The sequence below is a fragment of the Rhipicephalus microplus genome, chromosome 8, assembly GCF_043290135.1.
Source record: "Rhipicephalus microplus isolate Deutch F79 chromosome 8, USDA_Rmic, whole genome shotgun sequence".
NCBI lineage: Eukaryota > Metazoa > Arthropoda > Arachnida > Ixodida > Ixodidae > Rhipicephalus > Rhipicephalus microplus.
The window spans coordinates 81140534-81157545 of NC_134707.1; the positions used below are offsets into that span (position 1 = coordinate 81140534).

Sequence of the window (17012 nt, forward strand, 5' to 3'; positions counted from 1 at the left end):
GTGTAGACAACAGTCCTAAAGGTAACACTCTTACGTGCAACCGTGTTCCCCAGTGGCGCAATTGGTTAGCGCACGGTACTTATACTACAGTTCTCGTGAGCTATGCCGGGGTTGTGAGTTCGAGCCTCACCTGGGGAATGAAATTTTTATTAGTTTTCATTATTAGTCATGAGGTTAATTGTATACTTAATGCTGGCGACTGCCTGGCTCGAAAACATTTGTTTACTGGAGGTGTGTGCAGACAACAGTCCTAAAGGAAACACTCTTACGTGCAACCGTGTTCCCCAGTGGCGCAATTGGTTAGCGCACGGTACGTATACGACAGTTCTCGTGAGCTATGCCGGGGTTGTGAGTTCGAGCCTCACCTGGGGAATGAAGTTTTTATTAGTTTTCATATTTTTACATGGGGTAATTGTATACTTAATGCTGGTGACTGCCTAGCTCGAAAACATTTGTTTACTGGAGTTGTGTGTAGACAACAGTCCTAAAGAAAAGACTCCTACGTGCGACCGTGTTCCCCAGGGGCGCAATTGGTTAGCGCACGGTACTTATACGACAGTTCTCGTCAGCTATGCCGAGGTTGTGAGTTCGACACTCGCCTGTGGAATGAAATTTTTATTATTTTCATATTTAGTCATGAGGTTAATTGTATACTCAATGCTGGCGACTGCCTGGCTCGAAAAAATTTGTTTACTGGAGTTTTGCGCAGACAACAGTCCTAAAGGAAAGACTCCTACGTGCGACCGTGTTCCGCAGTGGCGCAATTGGTTAGCGCACGGTACTTACACGACAGTTCTTGTGAGCTATGCCGGGGTTGTGAGTTTGAGCCTCGCCTGGGGAGTGAAATTTTAATTAGTTTTCATATTTAGCCATGAGGTAATTGTATACTCAATGCTGGCAACTGCCTAGCCTGAAAACATTTGTTTACTGGAGTTGTGTGTAGACAACAGTCCTAAAGGAAACACTTTTACAAGCAACCCTGTTCCCCAGTGGCGCAATTGGTTAGCGCTGTATTTATAGGACAGTTCTCGTGAGCCATGCTGGGGTTGTGAGTTCGAGCCTCACCTGTGGAATGAAATTTTCATTAGTTTTCCTATTTAGTCATGAGGTTAATTGTATACTCAATGCTGGCGACTGCCTGGCTCGAAAACATTTGTTTACTGGAGGAGTGTGTAGACAACAGTTGTAAAGGAAACACTCTCACGTGCAACCGTGTTCCCCAGTGGCGCCATTAGTTAGCGCACGGTACTTATACGACAGTTCTCGTGAGCTATGCCGGGGTTGTGAGTTCGAGCCTCACCTGGGGAATAAAATTTTCATTAGTTTTCATATTTAGGCTTGAGGTTAATTGTATACTCAATGCTGGCGACTGCCTGGTTCGGAAACATTTGTTTACTGGAGTTGTGTGGAGACAACAGTCGTAAAGGAAACCCTCTTACGTGCAAACGTGTTCCCCAGTGGCGCAATTGGTTAGTGCACGGTACTTATACGACAGTTCTCGTCAGCTATGCCGAGGTTGTGAGTTCGAGACTCGCCTGTGGAATGAAATTTTTATTAGTTTTCATATTTAGTCATGAGGTTAATTGTATACTCAATGCTGGCGACTGCCTGGCTCGAAAAAATTTGTTTACTGGAGTTTTGCGCAGACAACAGTCCTAAAGGAAAGACTCCTACGTGCGACCGTGTTCCGCAGTGGCGCAATTGGTTAGCGCACGGTACTTACACGACAGTTCTTGTGAGCTATGCCGGGGTTGTGAGTTTGAGCCTCGCCTGGGGAGTGAAATTTTAATTAGTTTTCATATTTAGCCATGAGGTAATTGTATACTCAATGCTGGCAACTGCCTAGCCTGAAAACATTTGTTTACTGGAGTTGTGTGTAGACAACAGTCCTAAAGGAAACACTTTTACAAGCAACCCTGTTCCCCAGTGGCGCAATTGGTTAGCGCTGTATTTATAGGACAGTTCTCGTGAGCCATGCTGGGGTTGTGAGTTCGAGCCTCACCTGGGGAATGAAATTTTCATTAGTTTTCCTATTTAGTCATGAGGTTAATTGTATACTCAATGCTGGCGACTGCCTGGCTCGAAAACATTTGTTTACTGGAGGAGTGTGTAGACAACAGTTGTAAAGGAAACACTCTTACGTGCAACCGTGTTCCCCAGTGGCGCCATTAGTTAGCGCACGGTACTTATACGACAGTTCTCGTGAGCTATGCCGGGGTTGTGAGTTCGAGCCTCACCTGGGGAATAAAATTTTTATTAGTTTTCATATTTAGTCATGAGGTTAATTGTATACTCAATGCTGGCGACTGCCTGGCTCGAAAACATTTGTTTACTGGAGGTGTGTGTAGACAACAGTCCTAAAGGAAACACTCTTACGTGCAACCATGTTCCACAGTGGCGCAAGTGGTTAGCGCACGGTACTTATACGACAGTTCTCGTGAGCTATGCCGGGGTTGTGAGTTCGAGCCTCACCTGGGGATTGAAATTTTTATTAGTTTTCATATTTAGTCATGAGGTATATTGTATACTCAATGCTGGCGACTGCCTGGCTCGAAAACATTTGTTTACTGGAGTTGTGTGTACACAACAGTCCTAAAGGAAAGACTCCTACGTGCGACCTTGTTCCCCAGTGGCGTAATTGGTTAGCGCACGGTACTTATACGACAGTTCTCGTGAGCTATGCGGGGGTTGAGAGTTCGAGCCTCACCTGGGGAATGAAATTTTTATCAGTTTTCATATTTAGTCGTGAGGTTCATTGTATACTGAATGCTGGCGACTGCCTGGCTCGAAAACGTTTGTTCACTGGAGTTTTGCGCAGACAACAGTCCTAAAGGAAAGACTCCTACGTGTGACCGTGTCCCCAGTAGCGCAATCGGTTAGCGCACGGTACCTTTACGAAAGTTCTCGTGAGCTATGCCGGGGTTGTGAGTTTGAGCCTCAACTGGGGAATGAAGTTTTTATTAGTTTTCATATTTTTACATGAGGTTAATTGTATACTTAATGCTGGCGACTGCCTAGCTCGAAAACATTTGTTTACTGGAGTTGTGTGTAGACAACAGTCCTAAAGAAAAGACTCCTACGTGCGACCGTGTTCCCCAGTGGCGCAATTGGTTAGCGCACGGTACTTATACGACAGTTCTCGTCAGCTATGCCGAGGTTGTGAGTTCGAGACTCGCCTGTGGAATGAAATTTTTATTAGTTTTCATATTTAGTCATGAGGTTAATTGTATACTCAGTGCTGGCGACTGCCTGGCTCGAAAAAATTTGTTTACTGGAGGTTTGCGCAGACAACAGTCCTAAAGGAAAGACTCCTACGTGCGACCGTGTTCCGCAGTGGCGCAATTGGTTAGCGCACGGTACTTACACGACAGTTCTTGTGAGCTATGCCGGGGTTGTGAGTTTGAGCCTCGCCTGGGGAGTGAAATTTTTATTAGTTTTCATATTTAGCCATGAGGTAATTGTATACTAAATGCTGGCAACTGCCTAGCCTGAAAACATTTGTTTACTGGAGTTGTGTGTAGACAACAGTCCTAAAGGAAACACTTTTACAAGCAACCGTGTTCCCCAGTGGCGCAATTGGTTAGCGCACGGTACTTATACGACAGTTCTCGTGAGCTATGCCGGGGTTGTGAGTTCGAGCCTCACCTGGGGAATGAAGTTTTTATTAGTTTTCATATTTTTACATGAGGTTAATTGTATACTCAATGCTGGCGACTGCCTGGCTCGAAAACATTTGTTTACCGGAGGTGTGTGTAGACAACAGTCCTAAAGGAAACACTCTTACGTGCAACCGCGTTCTCCAGTGGCGCAATTGGTTAGCGCACGGTACTTATACGACAGTTCTCGTTAGCTATGCCGGGGTTGTGAGTTCGAGCCTCACCTGGGGAATGAAATTTTTGTTAGTTTTCATATTTAGTCATGAGGTTAATTGTATACTCATTGCTGGCGACTGCCTGGCTCGAAAACATTTGTTTACTGGAGTTGTGTGTAGACAACAGTCCTAAAGGAAAGACTCCTACGTGCGACCGTGTTCCCCAGTGGCGCAATTAGTTAGCACACGGTACTTACACGACAGTTCTCGTGAGCTATGCCGGGGTTGTGAGTTCGAGCCTCACCTATGGAATCAAATTTTTATTAGATTTCATATTTAGTCATGAGGTTAATTGTATACTAAATGCTGACGACTGCCTGACTCGAAAACGTTTGTTTACTGGAGGTGTGTGTAGAGAACAGTCCTAAAGGAAACACTCTTACGTGCAACCATGTTCCCCAGTGGCGCAATTGGTTAGCGCACGGTACTTATACGACAGTTCTCGTGAGCTATGCCGGGGTTTTGAGTTCAAGCATCACCTGGGGAATGAAATTTTTATTAGTTTTCATATTTAGTCATGAGGTTAATTGTATACTCACTGCTGGCGACTGCCTTGCTCGAAAACATTTGCTTACTGGAGGTGTGTGTAGACAACAGTCCTAAAGGAAACACTCTTACGTGCAACCGTGTTCCCCAGTGGCGCAATTGGTTAGCGCACGGTACTTATACGACAGTTCTCGTGAGCTATGCCGGGGTTGTGAGTTCGAGCCTCACCTGGGGAATGAAATTTTTATTCGTTTTCATTATTAGTCATGAGGTTAATTGTATACTCAATGCCGGCGACTGCCTAGCTCGAAAACATTTGTTTACTGGAGTTGTGTGTAGGCAACAGTCCTAAAGAAAAGACACCTACGTGCGACCGTGTTCCCCAGTGGCGCAATTGGTTAGCGCACGGTACTTATACGACAGTTCTCGTCAGCTATGCCGGGGTTGTGAGTTCGAGACTCACCTGTGGAATGAAATTTTTATTAGTTTTCATATTTAGTCGTGAGGTTATTTGTATACTGAATGCTGGCGACTGCCTGGCTCGAAAACATTTGTTTACTGGAGTTGTGTGTAGACAACCGTCCTAAAGAAAAGACTCCTACGTGCGACCGTGTTCCCAAGTGGCGCAATTAGTTAGCGCACGGTACTTATACGACAGTTCTCGTGAGCTATGCCGGGTTTGTGAGTTTGAGCCTCACCTGGGGAGTGAAATTTTTATTAGTTTTCATATTGAGCCATGAGGTTAATTGTATACTCAATGCTGGCGACTGCCTAGCTCGAAAACTATTGTTTACTGGAGTTGTGTGGAGACAACAGTCCTAAAGAAAAGACTCCTACGTGCGACCGTGTTCCCCAGTGGCGCAATCGGTTAGCGCACGGTACTTATACAACAGTTCTCGTCAGCTATGCCGGGGTTGTGAGTTCGAGAATCACTTGTGGAATGAAATTTTTAATCGGTTTCATATTTAGTCATGAGGTTAATTTTATACTCAATGCTGGCGACTGCCTGGCTCGAAAACATTTGTTTACTGGAGTTTTGCGCAGACAACAGTCCTCAAGGAAAGACTCCTACGTGCAACCATGTTCCCCAGTGGCGCAATTGGTTAGCGCACCATACTTATACGACAGTTCTCGTGAGCTATGCTGGGGTTGTGAGTTTGAGCCTCACCTGAAGTGAAATTTTTATTAGTTTTCATATTTAGCCATGAGGTTAATTGTATACTCAATGCTGGCGACTGCCTTGCTCGAAAACTATTGTTTACTGGAGTTGTGTGGAGACAACAGTCCTAAAGAAAAGACTCCTACGTGCGACCGTGTTCCCCAGTGGCGCAATCGGTTAGTGCACGGTACCTATACAACAGTTCTCGTCAGCTATGCCGGGGTTATGAGTTCGAGACTCACCTGGGGAATGAAATTTTTATTCATTTTCATATTTAGTCATAAGGTCAACTGTATGGGCAATGCTGGCGACTGCCTGGCTCGAAAACATTTGTTTACTGGAGGTGTGTGTAGACAACAGTCGTAAAGGAAACACTCTAACGTGAAACCGTGTTCCCCAGTGGCGCAATTGGTTAGCGCACGGTACTTATACGACAGTTCTCGTGAGCTATGCCAGGGTTGTGAGTTAGCCTCACCTGGGGAATGGAATTTTTATTGGTTTTCATATTTAGTCATGAGGTTAATTGTATACTCAATGCTGGCGACTGCCTGGCTCGAAAACATTTGTTTACTGGAGGTGTGTGTAGACAACAGTCCTAAAGGATACACTCTAACGTGCAACCGTGTTCCCCAGTGGCGCAATTGGTTAGCGCACGGTACTTATACGACAGTTCTCGTGAGCTATGCCGGGGTTGTGAGTTCGAGCCTCACCTGGGGAATGAAATTTTTATTAGTTTTCATTATTAGTCATGAGGTTAATTGTATACTCAATGCTGGCGACTGCCTGGCTCGAAAACATTTGTTTACTGGAGGTGTGTGTAGACAACAGTCCTAAAGGAAACACTCTTACGTGAAACCGTGTTCGCAGTGGCGTAATTGGTTAGCGCACGGTACTTATACGACAGTTCTCGTGAGCTATGCCGGGGTTGTGAGTTCGAGCCTCACCTGGGAAATGAAATTTTTATTAGTTTTCATTATTAGTCATGAGGTTAATTGTATACTCAATGCTGGCGACTGCCTGGCTGGAAAACATTTGCTTACTGGAGGTGTGTGTAGACAACAGTCCTAAAGGAAACACTTTTACGTGCAACCGTGTTCCCCAGTGGCGCAATTGGTTAGCGCACGGTACGTATACGACAGTTCTCGTGAGCTATGCCGGGGTTGTGAGTTCGAGCCTCACCTGGGGAATGAAGTTTTTATTAGTTTTCATAATTTTACATGAGGTAATTGTATACTCAATGCTGGCGACTGCCTGGCTCGAAAACATTTGTTTACTAGAATTGTGTGGAGACAACAGTCCTAAAGGAAACACTCTTACGTGCAACCGTGTTCTCCAGTGGCGCAATTGGTTAGCGCACGGTACTTATACGACAGTTCTCGTGAGCTATCCCGGGGTTGTGAGTTCGTAGCCCCACCTGGGGAATAACATTTTTATTGGTTTTCATATTTAGTCATGAGGTTAATTGTATACTGAATGCTGGCGACTGCCTGGCTCGAAAACATTTGTTTACTGGAGGAGTGTGTAGACAACAGTTGTAAAGGAAACACTCTTACGTGCAACCGTGTTCCCCAGTGGCGCCATTAGTTAGCGCACGGTACTTATACGACAGTTCTCGTGAGCTATGCCGGGGTTGTGAGTTCGAGCCTCACCTGGGGAATGAAATTTTTATTAGTTTTCATATTTAGTCATGAGGTTAATTGTATACTCAATGCTGGCGACTGCCTGGCTCGAAAACATTTGTTTACTGGAGGTGTGTGTAGACAACAGTCCTAAAGGAAACACTCTTACGTGCAACCATGTTCCACAGTGGCGTAATTGGTTAGCGCACGGTACTTATACGACAGTTCTCGTGAGCTATGCGGGGGTTGAGAGTTCGAGCCTCACCTGGGGAATGAAATTTTTATCAGTTTTCATATTTAGTCGTGAGGTTCATTGTATACTGAATGCTGGCGACTGCCTGGCTCGAAAACGTTTGTTCACTGGAGTTTTGCGCAGACAACAGTCCTAAAGGAAAGACTCCTACGTGTGACCGTGTCCCCAGTAGCGCAATCGGTTAGCGCACGGTACCTTTACGAAAGTTCTCGTGAGCTATGCCGGGGTTGTGAGTTTGAGCCTCAACTGGGGAATGGAATTTTCATTAGTTTTCATATTTAGGCTTGAGGTTAATTGTATACTCAATGCTGGCGACTGCCTGGTTCGGAAACATTTGTTTACTGGAGTTGTGTGGAGACAACAGTCGTAAAGGAAACCCTCTTACGTGCAAACGTGTTCCCCAGTGGCGCAATTGGTTAGTGCACGGTACTTATACGACAGTTCTCGTCAGCTATGCCGAGGTTGTGAGTTCGAGACTCGCCTGTGGAATGAAATTTTTATTAGTTTTCATATTTAGTCATGAGGTTAATTGTATACTCACTGCTGGCGACTGCCTTGCTCGAAAACATTTGCTTACTGGAGGTGTGTGTAGACAACAGTCCTAAAGGAAACACTCTTACGTTCAACCGTGTTCCCCAGTGGCGCAATTGGTTAGCGCACGGTACTTATACGACAGTTCTTGTGAGCTTTGCCGGGGTCGTGAGTTCGAGCCTCACCTGGGGAATGAAATTTTTATTCGTTTTCATTATTAGTCATGAGGTTAATTGTATACTCAATGCTGGCGACTGCCTAGCTCGAAAATATTTGTTTACTGGAGTTGTGTGTAGGCAACAGTCCTAAAGAAAAGACTCCTACGTGCGACCGTGTTCCCCAGTGGCGCAATTGGTTTGCGCACGGTACTTATACGACAGTTCTCGTCAGCTATGCCGGGGTTGTGAGTTCGAGACTCACCTGCGGAATGAAATTTTTATAAGTTTTCATATTTAGTCATGAGGTTAATTGTATACTCACTGCCGGCGACTGCCTTGCTCGAAAACATTTGCTTACTGGAGGTGTGTGTAGGCAACAGTCCTAAAGGAAACACTCTTACGTGCAACCGTGTTCCCCAGTGGCGCAATTGGTTAGCGCACGGTACTTATACGACCGTTCTCGTGAGCTATGCCGGGGTTGTGAGTTCGAGCCTCACCTGGGGAATGAAATTTTTATTCGTTTTCATTATTAGTCATGAGGTTAATTGTATACTCAATGCTGGCGACTGCCTAGCTCGAAAACATTTGTTTACTGGAGTTGTGTGTAGGCAACAGTCCTAAAGAAAAGACTCCTACGTGCGACCGTGTTCCCCAGTGGCGCAATTGGTTAGCGCACGGTACTTATACGACAGTTCTCGTCAGCTATGGCGGGGTTGTGAGTTCGAGACTCACCTGTGGAATGAAATTTTTATTAGTTTTCATATGTAGTCATGAGGTTATTTGTATACTCAATGCTGGAGACTGCCTGGCTCGAAAACATTTGTTTACTGGAGTTGTGTGTAGACAACAGTCCTAAAGAAAAGACTCCTACGTCCGACCGTGTTCCCCAGTGGCGCAATTAGTTAGTGCACGGTACTTATACGACAGTTCTCGTGAGCTATGCCGGGTTTGTGAGTTTGAGCCTCACCTGGGAAGTGAAATTTTTATTAGTTTTCATATTGAGCCATGAGGTTAATTGTATACTCAATGCTGGCGACTGCCTAGCTCGAAAACTATTGTTTACTGGAGTTGTGTGGAGACAACAGTCCTAAAGAAAAGACTCCTACGTGCGACCGTGTTCCCCAGTGGCGCAATCGGTTAGCGCACGGTACTTATACAACCGTTCTCGTCAGCTATGCCGGGGTTGTGAGTTCGAGACTCACTTGTGGAACGAAAATTTTATTAGGTTTCATATTTAGTCATGAGGTTAATTGTATACTCAATGCTGGCGACTGCCTGGCTCGAAAACATTTGTTTACTGGAGTCTTGCGCAGACAACAGTCCTCAAGGAAAGACTCCTATGTGCAACCGTGTTCCCCAGTGGCGCAATTGGTTAGCGCACCATACTTATACGACAGTTCTCGTGAGCTATGCCGGGGTTGTGAGTTTGAGCCTCACCTGGGGAGTGAAATTTTTATTAGTTTTCATATTTAGCCATGAGGTTAATTGTATACTCAATGCTGGCGACTGCCTAGCTCGAAAACTATTGTTTACTGGAGTTGTGTGGAGACAACAGTCCTAAAGAAAAGACTCCTACGTGCGACCGTGTTCCCCAGTGGCGCAATCGGTTAGCGCACGGTACCTATACAACAGTTCTCGTCAGCTATGCCGGGGTTGTGAGTTTGAGCCTCGCCTGGGGAGTGAAATTTTTATTAGTTTTCATATTTAGCCATGAGGTAATTGTATACTCAATGCTGGCAACTGCCTAGCCTGAAAACATTTGTTTACTGGAGTTGTGTGTAGACAACAGTCCTAAAGGAAACACTTTTACAAGCAACCGTGTTCCCCAGTGGCGCAATTGGTTAGCGCACGGTACTTATACGACAGTTCTCGTGAGCTATGCCGGGGTTGTGAGTTCGAGCTTCACCTGGGAAATGAAGTTTTTATTAGTTTGCATATTTTTACATGAGGTTAATTGTATACTCAATGCTGGCGACTGCCTGGCTCGAAAACATTTGTTTACCGGAGGTGTGTGTAGACAACAGTCCTAAAGGAAACACTCTTACGTGCAACCGCGTTCTCCAGTGGCGCAATTGGTTAGTGCACGGTACTTATACGACAGTTCTCGTGAGCTATGCCGGGGTTGTGAGTTCGAGCCTCACCTGGGGAATGAAATTTTTATTAGTTTTCATATTTAGTCATGAGGTTAATTGTATACTCAATGCTGGCGACTGCCTGGCTCGAAAACATTTGTTTACTGGAGTTGTGTGTAGACAACAGTCCTAAAGGAAACACTCTTACGTGCAACCGCGTTCTCCAGTGGCGCAATTGGTTAGCGCACGGTATTTATACGACAGTTCTCGTGAGCTATGCCGGGGTTGTGAGTTCGAGCCTCACCTGGGGAATGAAATTTTTATTAGTTTTCATATTTAGTCATGAGGTTAATTGTATACTCAATGCTGGCGACTGCCTGGCTCGAAAACATTTGTTTACTGGAGTTGTGTGTAGACAACAGTCCTAAAGGAAAGACTCCTACGTGCGACCGTGTTCCCCAGTGGCGCAATTGGTTAGTGCACGGTACTTATACGACAGTTCTCGTGAGCTATGCCGGGGTTGTGAGATCGAGCCTCACCTGGGGAATGAAATTTTTATTAGTTTTCATATTTAGTCATGAGGTTAATTGTATACTCAATGCTGGCGACTGCCTGGCTCGAAAACATTTGTTTACTGGAGTTGTGTGTAGACAACAGTCCTAAAGGAAACACTCTTACGTGCAACCGCGTTCTCCAGTGGCGCAATTGGTTAGCGCACGGTACTTATACGACAGTTCTCGTGAGCTATGCCGGGGTTGTGAGTTCGAGCCTCACCTGGGGAATGAAATTTTTATTAGTTTTCATATTTAGTCATGAGGTTAATTGTATACTCAATGCTGGCGACTGCCTGGCTCGAAAACATTTGTTTACTGGAGTTGTGTGTAGACAACAGTCCTAAAGGAAACACTCTTACGTGCAACCGCGTTCTCCAGTGGCGCAATTGGTTAGCGCACGGTACTTATACGACAGTTCTCGTGAGCTATGCCGGGGTTGTGAGTTCGTCCCTCACCTATGGAATCAAATTTTTATTAGATTTCATATTTAGTCATGAGGTTAATTGTATACTAAATGCTGACGACTGCCTGACTCGAAAACATTTGTTTACTGGAGGTGTGTGTAGACAACAGTCCTAAAGGAAACACTCTTACGTGCGACCATGTTCCCCAGTGGCGCAATTGGTTAGCGCACGGTACTTATACGACAGTTCTCGTGAGCTATGCCGGGGTTTTGAGTTCAAGCCTCACCTGGGGAATGAAATATTTATTAGTTTTCATATTTAGTCATGAGGTTAATTGTATAGTCAATGCTGGCGACAGCTTGGCCCGAAAACATTTGTTTACTGGAGTTGTGTGTAGAGAACAGTCCTAAAGGAAACACGGCTACGTGCGACCGTGTTCCCCAGTGGCGCAATCGGTTAGCTCACGGTACTTATACAACCGTTCTCGTCAGCTATGCCGGGGTTGTGAGTTCGAGACTCACTTGTGGAACGAAAATTTTATTAGGTTTCATATTTAGTCATGAGGTTAATTGTATACTCAATGCTGGCGACTGCCTGGCTCGAAAACATTTGTTTACTGGAGTCTTGCGCAGACAACAGTCCTCAAGGAAAGACTCCTATGTGCAACCGTGTTCCCCAGTGGCGCAATTGGTTAGCGCACCATACTTATACGACAGTTCTCGTGAGCTATGCCGGGGTTGTGAGTTTGAGCCTCACCTGGCGAGTGAAATTTTTATTAGTTTTCATATTTAGCCATGAGGTTAATTGTATACTCAATGCTGGCGACTGCCTAGCTCGAAAACTATTGTTTACTGGAGTTGTGTGGAGACAACAGTCCTAAAGAAAAGACTCCTACGTGCGACCGTGTTCCCCAGTGGCGCAATCGGTTAGCGCACGGTACCTATACAACAGTTCTCGTCAGCTATGCCGGGGTTGTGAGTTCGAGACTCACCTGGGGAATGAAATTTTTATTAGTTTTCATATTTAGTCATGAGGTTAATTGTATACTCAATGCTGGCGACTGCCTGGCTCGAAAACAATTGTTTACTGGAGGTGTGTGTAGACAACAGTCCTAAAGGAAACACTCTTACGTGCAACCGTGTTCCCCAGTGGCGCAATTGGTTAGCGCACGGTACTTATACGACAGTTCTCGTGAGCTATGCAACATTGTGAGTTCGAGCCTCACCTGGGGAATGAAAATTTTATTGGTTTTCATATTTAGTCATGAGGTTAATTGTATACTCAATGCTGGCGACTGCCTGGCTCGAAAACATTTGTTTACTGGATGTGTGTGTAGAGAACAGTCCTAAAGGAAACACTCTTACGTGCAACCGTGTTCCCCAGTGGTGCAATTGGTTAGCGCACGGTTTTTATACGACAGTTCTCGTGAGCAATGCCGGGGTTGTGATTTCGAGCCTCACCTGGGGAATGAAATTTTTATTAGTTTTCATTATTAGTCATGAGGTTAATTGTATACTCAATGCTGGCGACTGCCTGGCTCGAAACATTTGTTTACTGGAGTTGTGTGTACACAACAGTCCTAAAGGAAAGACTCCTACGTGCGACCTTGTTCCCCAGTGGCGTAATTGGTTAGCGCACGGTACTTATACGACAGTTCTCGTGAGCTATGCGGGGGTTGAGAGTTCGAGCCTCACCTGGGGAATGAAATTTTTATTAGTTTTCATATTTAGTCATGAGGTTAATTGTATACTCAATGCTGGCGACTGCCTGGCTCAAAAAAATTTGTTTACTGGAGTTTTGCGCAGACAACAGTCCTAAAGGAAAGACTCCTACGTGCGACCGTGTTCCGCAGTGGCGCAATTGGTTAGCGCACGGTACTTACACGACAGTGCTTGTGAGCTATGCCGAGGTTGTGAGTTCGAGACTCGCCTGTGGAATGAAATTTTTATTAGTTTTCATATTTAGTCATGAGGTTAATTGTATACTCAATGCTGGCGACTGCCTAGCTCGAAAACTATTGTTTACTGGTGTTGTGTGGAGACAACAGTCCTAAAGAAAAGACTCCTACGTGCGACCGTGTTCCCCAGTGGCGCAATCGGTTAGCGTACGGTACCTATAGAACAGTTCTCGTCAGCTATGCCGGGGTTGTGAGTTCGAGACTCACCTGGGGAATGAAATTTTTATTAGTTTTCATATTTAGTCATGAGGTTAATTGTATACTCAATGCTGGCGACTGCCTGGCTCGAAAACATTTGTTTACTGGAGGTGTGTGTAGACAACAGTCCTAAAGGAAACACTCTTACGTGCGACCGTCTTCCCCAGTGGCGCAATTGGTTAGCGCACGGTACTTATACGACAGTTCTCGTGAGCTATGCCGGGGTTGTGAGTTCGAGCCTCACCTGGGGAATGAAATTTTTATTAGTTTTCATATTTAGTCGTGAGGTTCATTGTATACTGAATGCTGGCGACTGCCTGGCTCGAAAACGTTTGTTTACTGGAGTTTTGCGCAGACAACAGTCCTAAAGGAAAGACTCCTACGTGTGACCGTGTCCCCAGTGGCGCAATCGGTTAGCGCACGGTACCTTTACGTAAGTTCTCGTTAGCTATGCCGGGGTTGTGAGTTTGAGCCTCACCTGGGGAATGAAATTTTCATTAGTTTTCATATTTAGGCTTGAGGTTAATTGTATACTCAATGCTGGCGACTGCCTGGTTCGGAAACATTTGTTTACTGGAGTTGTGTGGAGACAACAGTCGTAAAGGAAACCCTCTTACGTGCAAACGTGTTCCCCAGTGGCGCAATTGGTTAGCGCACGGTACTTACACGACAGTGCTTGTGAGCTATGCCGAGGTTGTGAGTTCGAAACTCGCCTGTGGAATGAAATTTTTATTAGTTTTCATATTTAGTCATGAGGTTAATTGTATACTCAATGCTGGCAACTGCCTAGCCTGAAAACATTTGTTTACTGGAGTTGTGTGTAGACAACAGTCCTAAAGGAAACACTTTTACAAGCAACCGTGTTCCTCAGTGGCGCAATTGGTTAGCGCACGGTACTTATACGACAGTTCTCGTGAGCTATGCCGGGGTTGTGAGTTCGAGCCTCACCTGGGGAATGAAGTTTTTATTCGTTTTCATATTTTTACATGAGGTTAATTGTATACTCAATGCTGGCGACTGCCTGGCTCGAAAACATTTGTTTACCGGAGGTGTGTGTAGACAACAGTCCTAAAGGAAACACTCTTACGTGCAACCGCGTTCTCCAGTGGCGCAATTGGTTAGTGCACGGTGCTTATACGACAGTTCTCGTGAGCTATGCCGGGGTTGTGAGTTCGAGCCTCACCTGGGGAATGAAATTTTTATTAGTTTTCATATTTAGTCATGAGGTTAATTGTATACTCAATGCTGGCGACTGCCTGGCTCGAAAACATTTGTTTACTGGAGTTGTGTGTAGACAACAGTCCTAAAGGAAAGACTCCTACGTGCGACCGTGTTCCCCAGTGGCGCAATTAGTTAGCACACGGTACTTATACGACAGTTCTCGTGAGCTATGCCGGGGTTGTGAGTTCGTCCCTCACCTATGGAATCAAATTTTTATTAGATTTCATATTTAGTCATGAGGTTAATTGTATACTAAATGCTGACGACTGCCTGACTCGAAAACATTTGTTTACTGGAGGTGTGTGTAGACAACAGTCCTAAAGGAAACACTCTTACGTGCAACCATGTTCCCCAGTGGCGCAATTGGTTAGCGCACGGTACTTATACGACAGTTCTCGTGAGCTATGCCGGGGTTTTGAGTTCAAGCCTCACCTGGGGAATGAAATATTTATTAGTTTTCATATTTAGTCATGAGGTTAATTGTATACTCAATGCTGGCGACAGCTTGGCCCGAAAACATTTGTTTACTGGAGTTGTGTGTAGAGAACAGTCCTAAAGGAAACACTCTTATGTGCAACCGTGTTCCCCAGTGGCGCAATTGGTTAGCGCACGGTACTTATACGACAGTTCTCGTGAGCTATGCCGGGGTTGTGAGTTCGAGCCTCCCCTGGGGATTGAAATTTTTATTAGTTGTCATAATTAGTCATGAGGTTAATTGTATACTCAATGCTGGCGACAGCCTGGCCCGAAAACATTTGTTTACTGGAGTTGTGTGTAGACAACAGTCCTAAAGGAAACACTCTTACGTGCAACCGTGTTCCCCAGTGGCGCAATTGGTTAGCGCACGGTACTTATACGACAGTTCTCGTGAGCTATGCCGGGATTGTGAGTTCGAGCCTCACCTCGGGAATAAAATTCTTATTAGTTTCCATTATCAGTCATGAGGTTAATTGTATACTCAATGCTGGCGACTGCCTAGCTCGAAAACATTTGTTTACTGGAGTTGTGTGTAGACAACAGTCCTAAAGAAAAGACTCCTACGTGCGACCGTGTTCCCCAGTGGCGCAATTAGTTAGTGCACGGTACTTATACGACAGTTCTCGTGAGCTATGCCGGGTTTGTGAGTTTGAGCCTCACCTGGGAAGTGAAATTTTTATTAGTTTTCATATTTAGCCATGAGGTTAATTGTATACTCAATGCTGGCGACTGCCTAGCTCGAAAACTATTGTTTACTGGTGTTGTGTGGAGACAACAGTCCTAAAGAAAAGACTCCTACGTGCGACCGTGTTCCCCAGTGGCGCAATCGGTTAGCGCACGGTACCTATACAACAGTTCTCGTCAGCTATGCCGGCGTTGTGAGTTCGAGACTCACCTGGGGAATGAAATTTTTATTAGTTTTCATATTTAGTCATGAGGTTAATTGTATACTCAATGCTGCGACTGCCTGGCTCGAAAACATTTGTTTACTGGAGGTGTGTGTAGACAACAGTCCTAAAGGAAACACTCTTACGTGCGACCGTCTTCCCCAGTGGCGCAATTGGTTAGCGCACGGTACTTATACGACAGTTCTTGTGAGCTATGCCGGGGTTGTGAGTTCGAGCCTCACCTGGGGAATGAAATTTTTATTAGTTTTCATATTTAGTCGTGAGGTTCATTGTATACTGAATGCTGGCGACTGCCTGGCTCGAAAACGTTTGTTTACTGGAGTTTTGCGCAGACAACAGTCCTAAAGGAAAGACTCCTACGTGTGACCGTGTCCCCAGTGGCGCAATCGGTTAGCGCACGGTACCTTTACGTAAGTTCTCGTGAGCTATGCCGGGGTTGGGAGTTTGAGCCTCACCTGGGGAATGGAATTTTCATTAGTTTTCATATTTAGGCTTGAGGTTAATTGTATACTCAATGCTGGCGACTGCCTGGTTCGGAAACATTTGTTTACTGGAGTTGTGTGGAGACAACAGTCGTAAAGGAAACCCTCTTACGTGCAAACGTGTTCCCCAGTGGCGCCATTGGTTAGCGCACGGTACTTATACGACAGTTCTCGTCAGCTATGCCGAGGTTGTGAGTTCGAGACTCGCCTGTGGAATGAAATTTTTATTAGTTTTCATATTTAGTCATGAGGTTAATTGTATACTCAATGCTGGCGACTGCCTGGCTCGAAAAAATTTGTTTACTGGAGTTTTGCGCAGACAACAGTCTTAAAGGAAAGACTCTTACGTGCGACCGTGTTCCGCAGTGGCGCAATTGGTTAGCGCACGGTACTTACACGACAGTTCTTGTGAGCTATGCCGAGGTTGTGAGTTCGAGACTCGCCTGTGGAATGAAATTTTTATTAGTTTTCATATTTAGTCATGAGGTTAATTGTATACTCAATGCTGGCGACTGCCTGGCTCGAAAAAATTTGTTTACTGGAGTTTTGCGCAGACAACAGTCCTAAAGGAAAGACTCCTTCGTGCGACCGTGTTCCGCAGTGGCGCAATTGGTTAGCGCACGGTACTTACACGACGGTTCTTGTGAGCTATTCCGGGGTTG

General features: G+C 45.3%; 31 non-coding genes across 31 annotated transcripts; all 31 read left to right on the forward strand.

The window, feature by feature from the left end:
* The first annotated feature begins 46 nt into the window (after positions 1–46).
* TRNAI-UAU (transfer RNA isoleucine (anticodon UAU)) lies at positions 47–138 on the forward strand. The gene is given in 2 exon segments: positions 47–84; positions 103–138. It is a non-coding gene; the product is annotated as a tRNA-Ile (tRNA).
* Positions 139–281: 143 nt separating this feature from the next.
* On the forward strand, positions 282–373 carry TRNAI-UAU (transfer RNA isoleucine (anticodon UAU)). The gene is given in 2 exon segments: positions 282–319; positions 338–373. It is a non-coding gene; the product is annotated as a tRNA-Ile (tRNA).
* Positions 374–3092: 2719 nt separating this feature from the next.
* TRNAI-UAU (transfer RNA isoleucine (anticodon UAU)) lies at positions 3093–3184 on the forward strand. Its single transcript is given in 2 exon segments — positions 3093–3130; positions 3149–3184. It is a non-coding gene; the product is annotated as a tRNA-Ile (tRNA).
* Positions 3185–3561: 377 nt separating this feature from the next.
* On the forward strand, positions 3562–3653 carry TRNAI-UAU (transfer RNA isoleucine (anticodon UAU)). Its single transcript is given in 2 exon segments — positions 3562–3599; positions 3618–3653. It is a non-coding gene; the product is annotated as a tRNA-Ile (tRNA).
* A 143-nt stretch (positions 3654–3796) lies between these two features.
* Positions 3797–3888, forward strand: TRNAI-UAU (transfer RNA isoleucine (anticodon UAU)). Its single transcript is given in 2 exon segments — positions 3797–3834; positions 3853–3888. It is a non-coding gene; the product is annotated as a tRNA-Ile (tRNA).
* A 613-nt stretch (positions 3889–4501) lies between these two features.
* On the forward strand, positions 4502–4593 carry TRNAI-UAU (transfer RNA isoleucine (anticodon UAU)). The gene is given in 2 exon segments: positions 4502–4539; positions 4558–4593. It is a non-coding gene; the product is annotated as a tRNA-Ile (tRNA).
* Positions 4594–4736: 143 nt separating this feature from the next.
* On the forward strand, positions 4737–4828 carry TRNAI-UAU (transfer RNA isoleucine (anticodon UAU)). Its single transcript is given in 2 exon segments — positions 4737–4774; positions 4793–4828. It is a non-coding gene; the product is annotated as a tRNA-Ile (tRNA).
* Positions 4829–6142: 1314 nt separating this feature from the next.
* TRNAI-UAU (transfer RNA isoleucine (anticodon UAU)) lies at positions 6143–6234 on the forward strand. The gene is given in 2 exon segments: positions 6143–6180; positions 6199–6234. It is a non-coding gene; the product is annotated as a tRNA-Ile (tRNA).
* A 142-nt stretch (positions 6235–6376) lies between these two features.
* Positions 6377–6468, forward strand: TRNAI-UAU (transfer RNA isoleucine (anticodon UAU)). Its single transcript is given in 2 exon segments — positions 6377–6414; positions 6433–6468. It is a non-coding gene; the product is annotated as a tRNA-Ile (tRNA).
* A 143-nt stretch (positions 6469–6611) lies between these two features.
* On the forward strand, positions 6612–6703 carry TRNAI-UAU (transfer RNA isoleucine (anticodon UAU)). Its single transcript is given in 2 exon segments — positions 6612–6649; positions 6668–6703. It is a non-coding gene; the product is annotated as a tRNA-Ile (tRNA).
* Positions 6704–8020: 1317 nt separating this feature from the next.
* TRNAI-UAU (transfer RNA isoleucine (anticodon UAU)) lies at positions 8021–8112 on the forward strand. Its single transcript is given in 2 exon segments — positions 8021–8058; positions 8077–8112. It is a non-coding gene; the product is annotated as a tRNA-Ile (tRNA).
* Positions 8113–8490: 378 nt separating this feature from the next.
* On the forward strand, positions 8491–8582 carry TRNAI-UAU (transfer RNA isoleucine (anticodon UAU)). The gene is given in 2 exon segments: positions 8491–8528; positions 8547–8582. It is a non-coding gene; the product is annotated as a tRNA-Ile (tRNA).
* Positions 8583–9899: 1317 nt separating this feature from the next.
* Positions 9900–9991, forward strand: TRNAI-UAU (transfer RNA isoleucine (anticodon UAU)). Its single transcript is given in 2 exon segments — positions 9900–9937; positions 9956–9991. It is a non-coding gene; the product is annotated as a tRNA-Ile (tRNA).
* Positions 9992–10134: 143 nt separating this feature from the next.
* TRNAI-UAU (transfer RNA isoleucine (anticodon UAU)) lies at positions 10135–10226 on the forward strand. The gene is given in 2 exon segments: positions 10135–10172; positions 10191–10226. It is a non-coding gene; the product is annotated as a tRNA-Ile (tRNA).
* Positions 10227–10369: 143 nt separating this feature from the next.
* Positions 10370–10461, forward strand: TRNAI-UAU (transfer RNA isoleucine (anticodon UAU)). The gene is given in 2 exon segments: positions 10370–10407; positions 10426–10461. It is a non-coding gene; the product is annotated as a tRNA-Ile (tRNA).
* Positions 10462–10604: 143 nt separating this feature from the next.
* On the forward strand, positions 10605–10696 carry TRNAI-UAU (transfer RNA isoleucine (anticodon UAU)). The gene is given in 2 exon segments: positions 10605–10642; positions 10661–10696. It is a non-coding gene; the product is annotated as a tRNA-Ile (tRNA).
* A 143-nt stretch (positions 10697–10839) lies between these two features.
* Positions 10840–10931, forward strand: TRNAI-UAU (transfer RNA isoleucine (anticodon UAU)). Its single transcript is given in 2 exon segments — positions 10840–10877; positions 10896–10931. It is a non-coding gene; the product is annotated as a tRNA-Ile (tRNA).
* A 378-nt stretch (positions 10932–11309) lies between these two features.
* Positions 11310–11401, forward strand: TRNAI-UAU (transfer RNA isoleucine (anticodon UAU)). Its single transcript is given in 2 exon segments — positions 11310–11347; positions 11366–11401. It is a non-coding gene; the product is annotated as a tRNA-Ile (tRNA).
* A 613-nt stretch (positions 11402–12014) lies between these two features.
* On the forward strand, positions 12015–12106 carry TRNAI-UAU (transfer RNA isoleucine (anticodon UAU)). Its single transcript is given in 2 exon segments — positions 12015–12052; positions 12071–12106. It is a non-coding gene; the product is annotated as a tRNA-Ile (tRNA).
* Positions 12107–12952: 846 nt separating this feature from the next.
* On the forward strand, positions 12953–13044 carry TRNAV-UAC (transfer RNA valine (anticodon UAC)). The gene is given in 2 exon segments: positions 12953–12990; positions 13009–13044. It is a non-coding gene; the product is annotated as a tRNA-Val (tRNA).
* Positions 13045–13187: 143 nt separating this feature from the next.
* On the forward strand, positions 13188–13279 carry TRNAI-UAU (transfer RNA isoleucine (anticodon UAU)). The gene is given in 2 exon segments: positions 13188–13225; positions 13244–13279. It is a non-coding gene; the product is annotated as a tRNA-Ile (tRNA).
* Positions 13280–13422: 143 nt separating this feature from the next.
* On the forward strand, positions 13423–13514 carry TRNAI-UAU (transfer RNA isoleucine (anticodon UAU)). The gene is given in 2 exon segments: positions 13423–13460; positions 13479–13514. It is a non-coding gene; the product is annotated as a tRNA-Ile (tRNA).
* A 142-nt stretch (positions 13515–13656) lies between these two features.
* TRNAK-UUU (transfer RNA lysine (anticodon UUU)) lies at positions 13657–13748 on the forward strand. The gene is given in 2 exon segments: positions 13657–13694; positions 13713–13748. It is a non-coding gene; the product is annotated as a tRNA-Lys (tRNA).
* A 143-nt stretch (positions 13749–13891) lies between these two features.
* TRNAV-UAC (transfer RNA valine (anticodon UAC)) lies at positions 13892–13983 on the forward strand. The gene is given in 2 exon segments: positions 13892–13929; positions 13948–13983. It is a non-coding gene; the product is annotated as a tRNA-Val (tRNA).
* Positions 13984–14126: 143 nt separating this feature from the next.
* Positions 14127–14218, forward strand: TRNAI-UAU (transfer RNA isoleucine (anticodon UAU)). Its single transcript is given in 2 exon segments — positions 14127–14164; positions 14183–14218. It is a non-coding gene; the product is annotated as a tRNA-Ile (tRNA).
* Positions 14219–14831: 613 nt separating this feature from the next.
* On the forward strand, positions 14832–14923 carry TRNAI-UAU (transfer RNA isoleucine (anticodon UAU)). The gene is given in 2 exon segments: positions 14832–14869; positions 14888–14923. It is a non-coding gene; the product is annotated as a tRNA-Ile (tRNA).
* Positions 14924–15066: 143 nt separating this feature from the next.
* TRNAI-UAU (transfer RNA isoleucine (anticodon UAU)) lies at positions 15067–15158 on the forward strand. Its single transcript is given in 2 exon segments — positions 15067–15104; positions 15123–15158. It is a non-coding gene; the product is annotated as a tRNA-Ile (tRNA).
* A 143-nt stretch (positions 15159–15301) lies between these two features.
* On the forward strand, positions 15302–15393 carry TRNAI-UAU (transfer RNA isoleucine (anticodon UAU)). The gene is given in 2 exon segments: positions 15302–15339; positions 15358–15393. It is a non-coding gene; the product is annotated as a tRNA-Ile (tRNA).
* Positions 15394–15771: 378 nt separating this feature from the next.
* On the forward strand, positions 15772–15863 carry TRNAI-UAU (transfer RNA isoleucine (anticodon UAU)). Its single transcript is given in 2 exon segments — positions 15772–15809; positions 15828–15863. It is a non-coding gene; the product is annotated as a tRNA-Ile (tRNA).
* Positions 15864–16005: 142 nt separating this feature from the next.
* TRNAI-UAU (transfer RNA isoleucine (anticodon UAU)) lies at positions 16006–16097 on the forward strand. The gene is given in 2 exon segments: positions 16006–16043; positions 16062–16097. It is a non-coding gene; the product is annotated as a tRNA-Ile (tRNA).
* A 612-nt stretch (positions 16098–16709) lies between these two features.
* TRNAV-UAC (transfer RNA valine (anticodon UAC)) lies at positions 16710–16801 on the forward strand. Its single transcript is given in 2 exon segments — positions 16710–16747; positions 16766–16801. It is a non-coding gene; the product is annotated as a tRNA-Val (tRNA).
* Positions 16802–17012: the final 211 nt, after the last annotated feature.